This window comes from Mus musculus, chromosome 2 (assembly GCF_000001635.26).
Source record: "Mus musculus strain C57BL/6J chromosome 2, GRCm38.p6 C57BL/6J".
In the NCBI taxonomy this organism is placed as follows: Eukaryota; Metazoa; Chordata; class Mammalia; order Rodentia; family Muridae; genus Mus; species Mus musculus.
In genome coordinates, this window is record NC_000068.7 from 50,111,784 (window position 1) to 50,130,113 (window position 18,330).

Below are 18,330 nucleotides of genomic sequence, written 5' to 3' on the forward strand. Positions count from 1 at the left end.
GATGCTGCAGGAGCCTGAGTGCTCCCAGCTGTGGCTTTAACTGGGGCACAAGTGGGTCTCACAGGGCCAGCACGCTGTGATAGAGCAAAGCAAAGGAAGCTGTGTCAGGGTCCTCTGATCCTCCAGTCTGTCAGCATCTTTGTCACTGGCTTGGCCACTGCTCTGTAGCTCTCTCTCACACACCTTCACTGTCTCCCACATGACAGGCTCCAGCAGAGCCCACAGTGGACATGGTTCTCAGCCACATTTTGTGCTTCTTTTTTCTATGTACTCTCTGAGGCGCGATTTGCCCAGCTTGCCCCATCCTTGCAAATGATGCTCCTAGTTGTATCCAACTCATGGGCAGAGCTAGGAAGCCCATATGATCCGGCCTTTAAGAGCACCAGTCATCCCACCATTTCATTTGAATTGCTTTGTTTTTAAGTGGTAAGTTTAGCAGCAGAATTTTACCTTATTTGAGCAGCCCTTAACTTAATAACGAATATTTTTGTATGCTTGTTATCCATGGGAGGCGATACATATCATTTTTATCTATCTATCTATCTATCTATCTATCTATCATCTATTTATATTGTGAGGATGTGAGCATGTGTGTGTATGTGTTTGTATGTGTTTATGAGTATGTGTGTAGTAGTGTGTGTGTGTATGTGTGTGTCTGTATACACAAGCTCAGCACACAACGTGAGGGTTGGTTGGTTTTGTTTGTTTGTTTCCACCATGTGGGTCTAGGTTGAACTTAGGTTTCCTGACTTGGTGGCTGGCACCTTTACCCGCTGAGCCATCACACGGACTCCACTGTGAAAGTTTAATCATATTCATAATTCGTTTCCCTTTTGCACCTCCCTCTTACTTCCCCTTTTCTTCTATTGCTTCCTCTATTTTCATGCCATCTCTATTCCTAGATGTTACATACAAGAATGTTTCCTGAATCTGATTTGTTCTATTTCCATGGTGATCTCCAGTTTCATCCATTTTCCCAGAAATAACATGATGCCATTCTTTTTTATGCGTAAGTGATACTGCACCATCTTGTTTCATGTTTTCCTTATCCATTCATTCACTGCAGGCACTGAGGCTGATTTTGTGACTTGGTTTTGTGAATATTGCTGTAATATGCGTGCAGTTTATCTGTGGTATGCTGACTTGTTTCTTAAGGCATTTGGAGGCGTGGCATAGCTGGTATGCCATCTGGTAGGTTTTGGTTGTTTGAGAGTCTACTACACTGATTTCTGTAAGGGTGTCACTGATATATATTCCTACCAACACTGTGTGCAGGGTGCTCTTTACTCATATCCTTGCCAGCATCTATTACGTTACTTATTACTTTATTTATTTATTTATTTATTTTTATATTCTTGATGATAACTCTTCTGATTGGGAGGGAATGGGATTCCCCTCGTGGATGAAGATTGTCCTAGTTTGCTTTCTGTTGTGATAAAACACTGACCAAAAGCAACTTGGGGGAGGAAAGAATTTATTTGGCTTACAGGTTATAGTTGAAGCCAAGACAGAAACTCAAGTCAAAAAACTGGAGGCAGGAGCTGAAGCAGAGGCCACCCCACCGAGGAAGGCTATTACTGGCTTGCCATTCCTGCTTGCTCAGCTAGGCCCACCTTCCTAAGGATGGAGCCACTATTACCAGGATGGGCCTTCCTATATCAATTAGCAACCAAGAAAATGACTCACAAACACTCCCACAGGCCAATCTGGTAGAGTGAGTTCTTCATTTGAGGCTCCCTCTTCCCAGGTGACTCTGGATTGTATTGGGTTGGCAGCCAGAGTTAACTGTGACAAAGATGTAGTAAATTATTCTGTTGGTGTTATATGTTTTTCTCCTATGCTAGGTTTTAGACCTAGACGTTCAAGCCTTCTAGACAGGCTTCCTACCACTGAGATCTAACCCCAGTCCCGGGGTTAGCTTTTCCAGCACTTTATAGATTCAGGATATTAACCTGCTGCCCATGAACACTCAGAAGATCTCCTCCCAGTCTTTTCAGCCTGATGATCACTTCCTGTGCTGCGCAGAAGCTCTTTGTGTAGTGCGGCCCCAGGGCTGTCCTGCCAGTCCGATGAGCAATCTACAGGACTCAGGTCTGGCTATAAGAGGAAGGTGGTGATGAAGCAGAGACTGCCCAGGGTTATAGAGGTAGGAGCTGTATCTGCTGCAGCTCGTTGTATGTAAAGCACTAGTAAGCCACTGTTCAATGGTCCAAATTTGAGACTTTAAAAAAAAGTTTACCAAAGGGTATCTGAGTCTGGGATAGAATGCACCTTCATTTTAAAAATTATTTGGGGTATGTTGTGTGTGTGTGTGGTGGGGGGGGGAGAGTCCTCATTAACTTGCATTAGATTCAACCCAAATGATCAGGTGGACAATTTAGATTCAGGATTGCACTAATATTTAGGCAAGGTAAGAATCAGCAAGCAGTGAGAGGGGTCAGAGTACTGGGTACAAAGACTTCTAGGGGCTAGGTTATTAAGTGTGTTGGAAGACTTCAATGTGCCTCTTTGTTTTACAGTGAATGAGAAAGTTCAGTGTAAAGGAAGAACATTAATTGGTGCAATTTTTTCCCCCAGAGGACTACTCTGCCCAAGATATCTCAAAGACACTGTAAGAGAAACCAAGGATGGAACAGGAAGCCAGGTTAAAGACTAGTGTAGCATTCTAGAGACATGTTTCTGGAGGCAGAGAAATGGGAGGAAACAGCCAGATTCTGGGTAGTTTGGGGGAATTTGGACATGGAGGAAAGGTGGGTGTATGATGGCATGTGATGTCAAGTATCCCAGTTTAGTCTGAGTAATTCTATGAGATAGTTTTCATACAGCAATGAAAACATCTGAAGGAAGGCAGGGCTTATTTTGACTCCTTGATTGTGTGTGTGGTGGTGAGACTAGTCATAGCTGTGATGGCAGCACTGTGAGCTGTCCGGTCACCTTGCATCCAGGAAGGAGAGAGAGAGAGGGAGGGGGAGGGGGAGGGGGAGAGGGAGAGAGAGAAGGTGAGAGAGAGAGAGAGAGAGAGAGAGAGAGAGAGAGAGAGGGGGAGAGAGAGAGAGAGGGAGAGAGGGAAAGGTAGGTTGGTTCTCAGCTTGCTTTCCTCTTTCCCCTTTATATTCAGCCTGGAGCCTGTAGAATGACGGCCAAGGTCACAGAGGGTCCACACACTTGCTAAGCGCCTGGAAACACCCTCTTCCAGAAGTGTTTATGCTAAGAGCGTCTAAATTCAGCCATGATGACAATATTAACCATGGCAAACTCAGATTTGTCACTTACAAAGCAAGAGGCCCTATTAGTACCACAGGTGTTTTGGGACAGTCATCAACTCTCCGTTGGAAGGCATTTCAAGTTCTCTGTGTGCGTTAGACTCTCCCAAGAGGAACTGCTGAGTTGATTCTGGTTACAAAAATATGCAACAGTGCAGATGTATGGGAGGGAACTAGGTACTGTATCAAGAGTCATGAGCTGGTGTTTAGACCCATCATCCTGGAATGAATGAGGAAAAAGAAAAAGTGTATTAACCTATTTTCCATTGCTATAACATAACAACCCAAAGCAAGGTGACTTATGAAGAAAGATATTTATTGCACTCACAGTTTGAAAGACTGCAAGTCCAAACAGCACGGCACACACTCTATCCCATATCCCTGATGGATGGTTAACTATAGAGATATATCAAGGAAGCCATCACCTGCTGAGATAGGAGACTGGAGAGACAGGACCAGTTTTGTTCTCTTATAACAACCCACTCTGGTAAAAACTAACTCAGAGTTCCATAAAATCTACATTAATCCCCTGTGAGGACAATATCCATAGTGACCTGCCACTAGACTCTACCTCTTCAAGAGTCCACCACCTCTCCATTGACAGGCTAGGGACGAAACTTCCAACACATGAGCCTCAGGAAAACACGTCCAAGCCATATCTAAACCATAGCAAAACTCACGGGGAAGAGGCTTTGGGGCTGACTTTTGGAGTTTGGATGAGAGGTGGAGATTGCCATGGAAAGTGAGGAAAGACTGTTGGCAAAGAAGAAAAGCTAAGACATGGGCATCCTGGAAGCCAAATGATGGGTATAGAAAGATGGCGTCAGCTGTGCAGAGTTCAAGCAAGCTGTCAGCAGGGGCAGTCCTTTGAGCTCAGCATCCTGGAGTCACGACTAGCTGAGAATTTTCTGGGTGGGGTGGTGGGCCTGCTTGAGACAAACTGAAAGAACAGGTATTGTATGGGTACAAACTTTAAGAGTTATGCTGTGCTGGGCATGGTGGCTCACACCTTTAATCCCTGCACTTGGGAGGCAGAGGCAGGCTCATTTCTGAGTTCGAGGCCAGCCTGGTCTACAAAGTGAGTTCCAGGACAGCCAGGGCTATACAGAGAAACCCTGTCTCGAAAAAAAAAAACAAAAAAACAAAAAAACAAACAACAACAACAACAAAAAAGAGTTATGCTGCAAAAGGAAGAACAAAATCACCCCAGGCCTTATATGTTAGTCAGAAGGACCCTTCTGCTGTCCCTTTGCTTAGTATGGTTTTGCTATAGGAGTTGATCTAATAAAGTGAGGATGGTGACACAGAGGGAGATGTGTGGTAGAGTTGGCAGGAATGGGGTCTACTGGAGAGGTTCCTCTGTACCAGGAAACATGATATATCTTCCAAAATGGAGGTGAAGTATGGACTGGAGTCTGACTGCAGAGTAGCATGGTAGTTAGAGGCCATGTGAGTCCTGTTGTCAGGGACTGCAGACTCATTTCCAGTGGTGGTCATGTTTACAAACATGCACATATCAGGGCTTTCCAGTCACCAAGTACTTTCTCATATTTTGATTGCCCCAATAGCTCTGTGGCTGGCAGAGTTGGACATTCTAACTTCACACTCTTGATGTTGGAGTGTGGTCTTCAAATCCCTGTCTTCTGAATTACAGCATAGAAGTTCTCTCCCTTATATTAATATTTTCCTCCCTTATATTAATATTTTTTTGCAAATTAATCCTAATTACTGGTGATTTCCAGGTATGAAAGGAATTCTAGAACCTCCATTTCCCTTCTTGGGTTTATCCCTTTGAGTAGTCTTGAAGGGGAAAAAAATCAGATTTAATTTTCCCTGTCCATTACTATCAAGTGTTCAATCCCATCATTTTAAGTTGTGGTCCAGGATATAGCAAGTTTAATGGTGAGAAAATCTGCCCAGAGTTTAAAATTGAGATCTGTTTAATAGGAAAAACATAGCCCTGTTAATGGAGGCTTTGGTTGCTTTCCAGACCATAAATACATTTTAGAGATTCTTCTGTTAGCATGAGAAGTTATAATTTCCTTAAGTGCAAAGTATTATAATAAACAGGGCTGAGGTGTGTAGAATTACTTCTCTCACTTTACAGTCATGTCTCATGCTAATTCTGCCACATGCATAAGTAATATTGGGGCAAAATAGCTCTCATTTTCTTTTCAGTTTGATTAGAATTTCTAAGGTGGGATTAATTATCTTCCCTTTGTATTAAAAGTAGCTTAATCAATTCCAGTTTCTCCTCAAAATGCTAATTCCCCTATGTATTCATGCTCTGAATCTGCGTGTTTGTGTTCACCGTCCTTTAGACCTGTGTCTTGTGTTTTAGATTATGAGTTCACCCTGACATCAGTCAGCTTTGCTGGGTGACACTACTGCCATTCCATAAACCATGGGAGAGTCTAAACATTCAGGATTTGGTTGGATTTGGAGTCTGGATGACTTAACTATGTGAAAATTTTGTTCAGACATAAAATACTATAGGAACTCAAATAATTTCAGAACTTCTTTAAAAGTCATGGACACTCAAACTGAGAGCATCATAATTCTGTTAACTCGTTGACTTAGAAGGGACACATGAAAGCCCTGCAGACTGTCCTCAAGGCTTCTTTAGGATAGACCAGTTTTCCTACAATGTCTATGTTTTGTACGTGATTTTTGCCAGGATATAAAGTAATAGATGCTAACCAGGGTATTTTCCTCTTATATACTCTCATAGGAGATGGTAATAAGAACTTTCCATAAGTGCCTGGTTTTCAAAGAAAATATTCCAACAAGACAGTTTTATGATAAAAAAAATATGTAACTTGAAACCTACCATTTAACTTTTAATTTATAAAGCTGTACCACCCATAACTGCCATCTACTTCCAAAAATTTCCTATTACCTTAAGAACAACAAGTGCCTTTTAAATGATGTGGAAGTATAAGACGTTTTCTACACCAGCTGACTCACCTTCGATAATGCTTTGTGTTTTAACGGATCAGTGAATGGATTCAGGGTAAAAGCTATTCATCATGAGGATTTATTTCGTTGTATGTTCATTTCTTGCTAGGCTGAGTGTAGCCATGCTGATGGCCTCATGGATTCTTGTTAAAGTTTGGGTTTCCAGGTGAAGAGGTTGCTTTCATGCATCTTCTCTCAATCCCTTCATCAAAGTACCTCAAAATTGAACTCGACACGTGTTGGTTTCAGATCAAAGAGAGCTGACGATCATGTGTGCTGCCACATGTACAGTCCAGAGATTAAAGTCAGTTCAATTTAAAGAGACCCCCAAATAACAGAGACTAAAGAGATCTAAAGGGACGTGAGTGAGAATGAAAGTCTTTCATCTTACTGAGCCATTAGTGGTCCAAACCTTCTCCTTGAGTTGGGTAAGAATCACAGACAGGAACCAGTTTGGAAAATCTAAGAACTGAGGCTAGCGGGAGCAAACTTACAACCTTCCAGCGTAAAGGCATTTGCTTTTAAAAGACCATGGTGATGGTTGCTAGTAGCTGTTAATGTAGACATATATATGTTATCATATCATACATATCATCCAACAATACAGCAGGGTTTTCCGGAGTATGAAGTGCCTACCAATGCCCACTTTTCTACCATCCCTAAGGGATCTGAATTGTGTTGTTTCTTATGCAGCCTTCATCGCATACAGTCATATAATCTTTTGTGGTCTAATAAGACTCTACAAAACCCTTATAAAAATTTCATTTCTACCTACACTGAAAACTTCTTAAGGGTAAGAGCTATGTCTTTTTTCCCCCAGCATACCTCCTAGCACACAGTGGAATCCCATAAATACTTGTTGGCTGATTTATTGAACGTATTGAATGTATTCATCCAATATAAGCACTTATTTTGTTTTTTGACAGTTTTTTTACTCCCAAGATGTTCATATTTTATTTAATAAGGCAATCAACAATAGCATCTGCAGCCTGATTTTATATGAGAAGACAATACCCTTCTTTGATGCTACTGAAGGGATCATGTACACACAAGCATTCTCCAGTGGTCGTAGAAACTCAAGATGGTTCTAAAAGGCATTTGTAAATGTCTGTGCTGTTTGTCCCAAGATCTGAGAGGACATAACCGGGTTAACATGTCTGCTCCAGATCCTCTAAGCCAGCTTGCAGAATCTTCACCATCCATGTTGTTACCGTGTTCAGGTTCCCTGCTGGTCCTAAACACGGGCATTGTCAACGGCAGCATTCCACTCCGTATGGCATTCACTATTGGGTGAAGGTGTTGGCACGTTGGCTGGTATCACAGAGAATGAGCATCTTATTCACATGTGTCACCCTATATCTGTGACCCACCAGAGGGACTGGTCGGTCCTCAGGCTCTGATTCTGTGTTCCCTATCCCTCTTCCCACAAACAGCTTCATAAAATTCCTCTTTCACTGTCTCCATTTCTCCACATCTACACCCATTTCCATTTGATATGTCCTTTACTACCAAGGAATGCTTGTGAAGTTTTAGGTGGTGAGACGGAATTGAGGAGGACGGCGTATTCAGAAGCACCCTTTTGTGTACACACCCAGCCTTGCACACACCCAGCCTTGCACACACCCAGCCTTGCACACACCCAGCCTTGTACACACCCAGCCTTGCACAAACCCAGCCTTGTTCTCTGTAGACCCTCTTCACTGTAGATAGCATGCAGCATGTGGAGCCTCACCTGGAACACGTATTCTTTCTGCCATGCCTCCACAAGTACATGCTAGATTTCTCTGTTAGCTGCATTAGCCAGAGGCTAACCACAATGTGCTGCAGAAATAGACAGTTTGGAGAACTCAAAGCCAAGTCCTAATCTTAGTCATGCCTGCATGAGGCTATCTTTTTTATTTTTGTTAAGAATCCGGGCACTTAACTTGCCTTCTGAGCTGAGTGATTGGGCAGATTTATTTATTTTCTTAGAGGGAAATGACCAGAGATGTAACTGAAAGCAATTAGACTGGCTTTTTGCAGGTACTGAATTTTCCTTTCCTGTCATCAATAGAGAAATCAGGCCTTGCCTTTTCCAGAACAGACGAGCCCTGGCACTGGGAAATTCATGGACATCCAGGGAGGAAAAGAAAGAGAGGGAGAGAAAAGGAGAGAGAGTGTGTATGCTGCCTAGTTTTATGCCAACTTAACACAAGCTAGAACAGTGGTTCCCAAACTTCCTAGCTGCTGGAGTCTTGGGATGGAACCCCAGTTGAGCAAATGATCCCACCTGAATGGCCTGTCAGCAAACCTGTGGTGCAGGTGCTTGGTGAATGATGTGGGAGGAGGCATAGCTCACCGTGGGCAGTGCCACCCAAGGCTGGTGGTCCTGGATGCTATAAGAAAGCAAGCTGAGCAAACCAGTGAGCAGCATTCCTCTGAAATGTTCCTGCTCTCGATGGACTATAAGCTGGAAGAGGAAATAAACCCTTTCATACCCTAGTTGCTTCTGGCCATGGTGTTTTATGGTAAGAGTGGAACTACTAATTACTTAAGACAAGGAGATGGGGGGAAGAAAGAACACTGGGGCACAACAGAAATGAAGAATGGCAGGCACCCATGCTGGCTGAGGCTTTCTTTGTAGGAACTGGCCAGTTCGGGAGCACCAAGCTGAAGAGGACGGCTGCTGCTTTCCATGGGTGGTAAATGGATCCATCTTGGCAAAGAGAGCAGAATTTGCCTTCAAACCTGTAATCACCCATGTAAGTGCCCATGTTTTCCAAAATGAAAAGGACCTTAAGACTTAAGCCATGTACTTTTGAGTATAAACAATAAAAGTAAATTAAGAGCATGGACTTGGGACCTTAGAAAAACCTGCCCAGAGCCTGCTAGTCTGTGATGGGAGCTACCACCTCTTGAAGAGGGAAGCTAACCCGATCTTGTTTTTAATAATAAGGGACCACGGATCCTTGGAAAGCAATGGCAGAGCGATAGCTTTGCTTCTTGCAGCCCTTAGCTGAGGATATTTTCGTTTCCATGGCAGCTGCCTGAGTGTTTCCTCTTCACTCGATGGCTTCAGCTTGCTCACCCACCACACGCTTCACATTTTAATGCTGTTATTGACATGGAAGAGGTCCTGACTGTCTCCTCGGTGGGATCGCATCCTCTTACCTTCAGCTGTTGGGAACCGTTCTGACTGAAAGGAGTCTGATTGCAGCCCCAGCTCTCAGCAGTGAGGGCAGAAATGGGCCCTTGATTATCAGACTCAGAAGGGGACCCATTGCCTGCTTCCCAGATGGAAACTGTGAGAGCCTGGCTTATAGATGTATCACCAGCTGCTGCAAATACGGCAGAGACTGTGGGGTGATGCTGGCCGCAAAGAGCCATGATGTCTTCAGAAGAGCACCCCAGAGATGAGCATTTTAGACCAAACTTGAAGGCTGATGGAATTTCTAAAGAGGGAGAGTTGGAACAAAGGTATGCCGTAGATAATACCCAGTGGAAGCCCGTGATTGGTCACTGTTTCCTTCCTGTGTGCCAGCCTGTAGCCAGGCAGCAGACAGCTGCGGTAGAACCTTGTGTTCCCTAGCTTTTACAATAAAAGTAAATTAAGAACATGAACTTGGGATGTCCTTCCAAACTTGTCTGCATTTTGTGCACAAGTCAGGGCATAGCCCCAGCATCCTGGCTTTGTGGTGATGAAGACTCCTGGAATTCTACCCCATCCCATCCTACCAGGCATTGTGGTTTCTAGCTGTTGGGGACTGCAGTGGCAATATATAAACAGTAGGTAACAAAAGACCCAATGTACTCGGGATGTCATGGTCCCTCCATTGGCAATGAGGTATGCTTTTCTAGGATAGATAGCTCCTTCCCGAGTAGAAGGGCTCTTAGTTTCTATATGAGCATGGGAAAAATGTTTCTCTCAAATGAATAAAATCAAGAAAGCAGTGTGGGAGAGAAGGCAGACAGTGGGATGGGGAAGAAAACACTTTAATGATTCTGGTTCTGTGACTTAGTCCTCGGATGCTTTTCTCCCAGGCCATGTCCTCTTGAGTGGCAGAGAAGCATGCTAACATCTCATTCTTACCTTTTTCTTTTATGAAAGCATCACCAACTAGTGTAAGCTAATTTCCCCCAATTTATTCTCTGATTTATTCAGTACATATTCATATGAAGATTTACTGCAAAAGTGGTATTGCTGGAGATGTGACAGTAAGCAGGACAGATGCAGGTTGGAGCAACTCCTGTTCTGATGGGAGGCAGGAGTTGGGTGTGTCAGGATGCTGTACCTCCGCTGAGAGCTGTTAAAGGGGTTGGCTACAAGGTAGGAAAGGATTAGATATTACATGTCCATATTTTCATTTTGGAAAGTGTATTGTGGCCATTAAAACACAAATTGTTGAGTTCTAATGGAGGTTGAAGGTTGCCTATTGATAAACAGTGTGCATGGGTCACTTTGAGCAGGTCAGGCAATAGGGGGCAAGTTAGAAAAAACACAGAGCCAGAACTAGGGACAATGGGACAAACTGAGTGAATAGCATCTTCCCTTCAGCGTTACATAGAGTGTCTTGAACCAAGTGTCATCCAGCATTCACCTGTGACCCTTGGAAAGGGAGCTTTAGACTTCATACGATCTGGGTTCCCTACTTAGAAGTTTTCATTCCTTCTAAATTTTTTGAAAGGGGGCATTGAAGGATTTGATTTTAGATATTACATGTTCATACTTTCATTTTGGAAAGTGTAGTGTGACTATTAGAAATGAATACAAAGCAATGTGTGCGAAGAATCTTTTTATTCACATAGCTGGCAGGTCTTGAGAGTGGTCTTCCTTCAGAGAGAGTGGAATCCAGGACCTAAACAGGGTCATGAGAATTCTCTTCTCTTCTTCTTCGTGTCAGTCTCTCTCCAAATATGTGTATCTCTTTCTAGCTGGGTTGTTTGTTTGTTTGCTGTTTTAAGTATCCTTCTGTCTTTGCCTTAGCACCCTTTCTATGAGTTGACCTAATTCTTAGAAGGACATCTCAGGCATTAAAGGGGGACATGGACTTCTTCAGATCTGGATCTCACATGGCAGCAATATAGGGAGAAGGACCTTCTCACGTGCTCTAGGGTACAGGGACAAGCAGTGCACGCTGGTTGGCTTTGCTACCCATTTCCGATCAATCTTCATAGTTGAGGAGGTGGGTATTTCTCCCAGGCCAGCCCAAAACATCAGTCTTTTCACTGGCTTGGAGGATTAAACACCATAATTGCTTGGTATAAAAATTTCACTAGCACAGGGTTCTATAAAGAAAACAAAGATTCTAGTTACCTTGGTCCATGATATATAGCTAGAGAGGAGAGGAAAGATGGAAGGAAAGAAAAGTTGAAATCTTTCTTCCACCTGGATGCTCCCAAGTAAAGATTTACATTTTATTTAAACAGTTAAATGTCACTCCCCCAACCCTATATTTTCTTTTAACATGTGTCTTCAGTTACAGAGAGTTAAAACTTTGAGGGAATTCCTACAGAAACTGAAGCTTGTGTAAAATGATGCTCCCAGGGGCCTAGAGGTCTACCAGGGCCCGGCACGCTGAACTGTGCTGAGGAATTCAGAAACGTGTAGATTGTACAGAAAGTATATAGCTGTTAAGAAAATGCTAGTTCTTAAGAAAGCCAACATGTTCTATCAAGGTTAATTCTACTTTGTGCTCTCTGTCCTGACTCTTTTCCCTCTCGGGTGGGAACGTACTCTGTTTTGCAGTTGGGGGTAGCTGAAGAGAGGGAATGAGAAATATTGGAACCCCTAATCAAGAAAAGCCACATGATGAAGCAAGCCTGTGTGGAACACTGATCTGTCAGGAGGTCCCACCTAGAGGTGTATTAATGCCCACAGGACTCTCCCAGCTCAATGGGAATGAAGGCTTGGGGAATCTGGGGTGTGGCGGATGAGAGAGAGTCCTGAAATTATCTTTCAATGCTTGGCTTCCCTTTACAAGATGTAAAAACCTGTTCCTTACATGTTCTTGACATCACTGAAGTTGGAATGCCTTTCCCCCTTGGCTGGGGTAATATTTTATGAAACAGTCAAAAAAAAAAAAAAAAAAAAAAAAGAAAGAAAGAAAGAAAGAAAGAAAGAAAGAAAGAAAGAAACCCAAAAACCTGTTTTCAGTAACATTCAAATTAATGATAATATGACTTTCAAAGAAAGATTAAAATAGTCAACAGCTTGGTGAATGTCACCCTCTCTAATACTGCCATATTATTTCACTTCTTCCCTGGAAGGATAAGGCAAGTTCCAGAAAGTTCCTTGGGCAACAGAATGCTAGTACTGTACTTAACACTTTGTTAAATTGCACAGTGGGCTTTATCAGGTCACAGTAGAGTACAGTATTTAAAGGCCAATTGTGCCACGGTTTCCAGAAGGGAGAGAAATGAACAGGTTTTTTAAAAATTACCCTAAACCTTCTATTTTAAAGATGGATGAAATTATAGCCCCTTTGTGGCTTTCTATGAGGTACTTTTCTCAATTTCTGTTCTGATAACAGCCGCCCTAATCTTTCCTAAGCAAGCTCTTTAGCCATAGAAATAGTGTCCCACTCCTGCTTGTGGGCGTCAGGGCCAGTCACATAGAGCGAAGGAGTCAAAGGTTGGACAAAGCGCTTCCTCCACCGTGATTTACAGATGCTTTTGTTAGTTTAAAGAAATCAAGATACAGAACGAAATTAAAATCTTGTGAGATCCCATTACAGCCCTATCCTGAATGGGTCGGTTTTCAGGGAGAATGACCCATGCAGACGTGTAGAGGATGACAACCAAACTCGAGAAATATGAAAATCAGGACCCTGTTTATAATAGCCCTGTTTATTAATGAATGCCCCGTGCAAGCGCTTGTACATCTGCTTCTCAGCTTATGGACTGAACCCAGGGACATTTTCATTAGGACATTTGCATTGGACGAAGCAAAGGTTCAGGATTAAGGGTTTAGCTTGTCACTTGTCTGTCTTTGTTGGGTAGGTAAGGTCTATTGTTCAAGGCACAGCTGATTTCCTGAGTGAGGCTTGAGTAGGGTAAATGGCTTCATGTTTCTAATTAGGCAGCTACCCCCCTCACCTCCCAGGCTCCTTGCTGGGTCTGTCCTGTTTCCACGGGACCCCTCCCTCTGAGAGCTGTGGCACAAGGCTCCTCATTGTAACTGGTAATTATTTTGCTGTCTATTCCCTGCCAGCAGATAGTCCATCCAGGTATCTCATCTGTAGTTTGGATCCTTAAGTAAAATTTCAAGGTGCTTTTATTGATCTTGGAAAAAACCTTCCCCAGGCATTAGAACTCCTTCACCTTCTAGTGGCAAGTCCCCTTGATTTCATTTTCTGGCCTCTTACCTTTGATACCTTTGTGCTTTATTATCTATCCATTTTTAGGAAAGCGAGTGTGTTTTGGAGTGTATGTTGGGGAAACCCCTGATCCCTTGGGAAGATCCACACACATGCTACAGCTCGGAAGTCGAGTGCCTGCTTTGTTTTCCCTGGCTTGAGAGTTTAAGAAGATCTCATTGGCCATGTTCTGTTTCCCTTTCATTCAGTGCTTTGCGGTAGTTCATGTCATGGCAGAATTGCATATGGCGCCTTCTATTCTTGTTTAGTGGCCCTACTTGGAGATAGCTGGCTTTCTGGGACAGTCCTTGTAACATTACTGCTGAGAATTGTAGCCGTGTCCACTCCTTTGTCACACAGGCCCCATCCCTTTTGATTATGCTCTTTGTCAGGATTGGTACTTGACTTTAAATCTGAGGACACGAAATCCTACAGCAAAATCTGTGTGTGTTTTTTTAATATTAGGGTTTATTGATGTCCAGTACAAAATATACGATTCAATGTTATAGACTAGTGTAGAGAGATAGTTGCATGGAGATATAGCTAGACATAATTTATAGATGGAAATCAGCTTAAGGCTTATTTGGCTTATGTAGCAGTTTCTTCAGAGAGATTTGTAAACAATAAAAACCAGCTGGGTATGGTGATGAATAGAGCTTTAACCCTAACACTCAGGATGAAGGGGCAGGCAGATCTCTGGGAATTTGAGGCGAGCCTGGTCGATGTAGTGAATTTCAGGTGAGCCAGAGCTGCATAGTATTAAAAAAAAAATAGAAAAAGAAGAAAGAAAGAAAGAAAGGAAGGAAGGAAGGAAGGAAGGAAGAGAGAGAGAGAGAGAGAGAGAGAGGGAGAGAGAGAGAGAGAGAGAGAGAGAAAGAAAGAGATAAATAAAGAAAAAGAGAGAAAAAGAAAGATAGGTAGATAGATGGATAGATAGATAGGTAGTTAGGTAGACAGACAGACAGGCAGACAGGTAGATAGATTTTGGAACTGGGATATAGCTCACTGGTAAACCACTTGTTTAGCATGTGCCAGGTCCTGGTTTTGACTCTCAGTGTGGCAAACATACAAAACAACCTTTATTACATGTAGTATACTGGATAATGTTCTAAGAGCTGTGTGTGTATCTCTTCAGTTTACAACAAGCCTACATGGTGGTTGTCAGCCCCCTTACTTCATGGAGAATAGAATTCAGTCATGTCAGGAGTAGGGTCACTGTCACTGTGAGGTGTAAAGCCATAGTTCTGACTTCAGAGTCAGAGCTAGGCTCAGCTGCAGTTCTCCAAGGAGAACTCTGGGGATTAGGATTAGGAGCCTGCTGTCTGCAGGAGAAAGCCCTCACAAGCACTCCCTTCCATGTGTATTCTGATTGTTTACTGAATAATTGGCTCTTGCTGTGTGCCAGGTACTGTGATGGAGTCTACAGTTTTGAAGGTCAGACCTGGCCCTTACATGGAGTATCTCATTCAGGCATGGAGCCACTCGCTCAGCAGCACTGGCCAGTGTGGAAAGTTTTTCAAAATGTCTTTGAGTTTTCTCTTATTCTGCTCTCTCTCCTCTTTCTTGCTATGGAGAAAATGTAAACACTAGACTGCAATGCCAACTATCTCTATGTTTAGAAGGAGCCACATTACAATTTTACAATGGCATTGATTGGATAAACAGGTGACAGACCATGACCAATCAGACCTTAACTTCCCAAGGCAGGGAGAACCCACAAGCACTTGATTCCAAGGTTGCCACATGTGTGTGGGTCTTCTTGAGGAAGGTTCCTCTTACTTTGCAAAGAATGGATAGGTAATGATGTAACTCGTGAAGTTACATGAAGCTTAGCTCTTGAAGCATAGTCTTCTATGGCTGTTGTCATGTGTATAAGTTTGTTGTTGTCTTTGTCATTGTTGTAGTCTTTGTCATTGTTGTGGTTGTGTTCCTGGTGTTTTATGTGCTTTTCGCATTGATTTGCAATGAAATTTTTTTTAAAAAAGAGATAGACAGTGTAATTGTATTTTTCACTTGCATGGCCCCTCACAACTCATGTTTTCTATGTACAGCATTTGAGCCTCCTAAGGGGCATATTAAACCTGGCTTCAGAGAGTGACTGATAGGCCAACCAAAGAGGTGTGATGAGCTAGACATGACCCTGCCTTCCCACTTGCTGTTGCATACCTCCCTTTTGCTTATGGAGAGAGCGATTGCTGGAAGAAAGGAGCTTTTGAAAGCAATGTATCAACTAGAAGGAAATGTGGTTCAGTGTCCTAGGGAAGAACAGCTGAAGAGCCCTCTGTGGGATGAATGGTTTGGTTGCCTGGTGCCAGGAATGGGAGCAGCAGGGGTCCATGGAAGGCAGATGTCTTAGTAAGCCTAGGCTGCCATGACAAATGCACACAGACTGGCTTTTCTGAACACTGGGCATTTATTATAGCATCGTTTGGGAGGCTGGGGCAATGCGCCAGCCAATCTGGTCTTTGTGAAACCTCAGCCTGGGCTTATAGACGTCCATACTCACAGGACAGTAGGAAGAAACTCTTACTCTGGTCCCTGCCTATCAGGTGAGTCTCTTCCTTTCGAACACACCCAAGCTGGTTACCTCTCAAAGTCCCACCGCCGCATGCTGTCTCCCTGGAGCTGGGGCCTCATCCTGTGAACTGGACAGGGACAACGGAGCTCAGTTTGTAGCATGGTCTATGGTACAGGGGTCAGAACGATTGAGCAGCCTGTGGACATACAAATACAGGTCTGGAAAGCACCATTCATATGCTTGTAGAAAACAATCCCTTAGTGGCTATTTGAATTTGGAGTAAAGAGGGCAGAATTTGTGAACACTTGGCAGAGCTTTTCCCTCAACTCTATAAAATTCAGAGTACTCTTGAGTTGTCCCGAGGGACAGGGATGCTGTGATCACACTGTGGGAATTATTGTCATTCCCATAAGCCGGATGCTGCAATACAGCGATGCTCTGTTTTTTGATGTTATTTATTTATTGGGGGCTTTACAAAGGTGCTGAATGTATTTTTTTTTCAAAATTCTTTAGGTTCAGATTTGAGACTCTAGGAAAGTTCTGTGTCAATTACCAGGTTGTGGCTTTCTGCAGGAGCACAGTACAAATCCTTGCACCTTGGCTGAGGTGCGGGATGGGAAATGCACAGAATCGTCTTGCATTCTCTCACCACATCCACTCGACAGCGCAGAGCCCTGAGTAAGTCTTTACCCCCTCCCAGAGTTGAAATGATTCAGTGATAGCTACGAGCCCTTTTTCGTGGTAATTATAATCAGTCATCTGAATACATTTATGCATCCAGAGCTTTTCACTTTCACACATAAATAGCTGCCATCAGAAGGGTTTTTGAGGGCTGATTGGGCTGGAAAAGATGCCATTTAAAATGCATTCTGTGTTTCTAGCCTTTCCAGCAGGATGACAGGTGAAGTCAGTCTGGTCAAAACTAGTGGCGAGCTTGTTAATTCAGAGCTCTTAGCTGTGTAGAAGTAACTGCGTTATTTTTAACACACAACTACAGAAGTATACACTTTGAAAAAAAAAAGAGCCTCGGGGTTGCTCTTTCAGGGTATTAGAAGATGTTAAATTGCCAGTTCATCAAGCATCAAGGCTAACTGAGTCCATGGAGACTGGATGAAGACAGCAGGGTAGCTTCTGCAAGAAGGTGGATGTTTCTTGCACTTCTGCCTGCTGCGTACAAGGATCTGCCCCAGAGGCCTGGCTGAGCCCAGGGGCTGCTTTGTTTGACATGATAGCACTTGAGTAGCAGAGGGTATCGTGCACAGGTCTGAAGAGCAAGCAAGCTGAGCAGCCATGTACTGTGAGAAAAGATGAGACTAGCTTTCCCCAGCCAACAAGAATAAATAGGGTTTAAGTGGCATTTGAACGGAGGGTTTTCTACATTTTAGCATTGATTTTAGCTCCTGGGGCTTGAACATACAGACCTCTACAGGCTGTGTCAGTATCATGGACACTTGCTCTCTCTTTTAAAAAAATATTTGACTATTTTATGTGAATGGGTGTTTTGCCTGCATGCATTTAAGTGCACCTTGTGTTTGGCTGATGCCTACCGAGATCAGAAGACAGTTTTAGATGCCCTAGAAGAGCAATTACAGATGTTTGTGAATGACCATGTGAGTGCAGGAAATTAGACCCAGGTCCTCTCTAAGAGCAATAAGTGTCCTTGACCACCAAGCCAGCTCTCTCAGCCCCTCTGTGGTATGCTTTTGGTTTGCACTAAATGTGACGAGAAGATCTGTTTAGAGCAGACAGAGGAGGTATGGAGATAATATGCAAAGCTTGTCTGTGACTTGGGAGGATTCATGGTCCCAAACATAAAATGCAACTTTCCAGCAGCTGGCAAGTATACTTGGGGCCTGTTCTTTCTGATGAATACACAACTCCTTTACTGCCTCTCAGAAAAGAGCAGGCCTAAGACCAGACACGTACTCTCACATCAAGGCTGGACAAGGCAACCCAGTAGGAGGCAAAGGGTCAACCCAAAGGCAGGCAAAAGAGTCAGAGACAGCCTCTGGTCCACAGTGGATGCTGGGTTAGGAATCCCACAAAAACCCCAAGCTGCACAACCATAGCATATATGCAGAGGACTTGGATCAGACTTCTACAGGTTCTCAGATCTCTTTGAGTCCCTTTGAGTCCCAGTCAGTAGATTCTAGGGGCCCTGTTCTTGTGGTGTCATTGATCCCTATGGCTCCTCCAATCCTTCCTCCTCCCCTTCCTCCTCTTCTTCTTCCTCCACATCCTCCTCCTCCTCCTCTTC

General features: G+C 43.5%; 1 protein-coding gene across 3 annotated transcripts in view; it reads left to right on the plus strand.

The window, feature by feature from the left end:
- Window positions 1-18,330, plus strand: part of Lypd6 (LY6/PLAUR domain containing 6) — a 127,170-nt gene that overhangs the window by 45,384 nt on the left and 63,456 nt on the right. The window contains exon 2 of one of the 3 annotated variants that reach the window (NR_033304.2): window positions 16,587-16,751. The exons of the other annotated variants lie outside the window; for them this stretch is intronic. The gene's annotated coding sequence lies outside the window, so the exon portion shown is untranslated. The remainder of the gene's footprint in view (window positions 1-16,586; window positions 16,752-18,330) is intronic. 3 annotated transcript variants of the gene reach the window in all.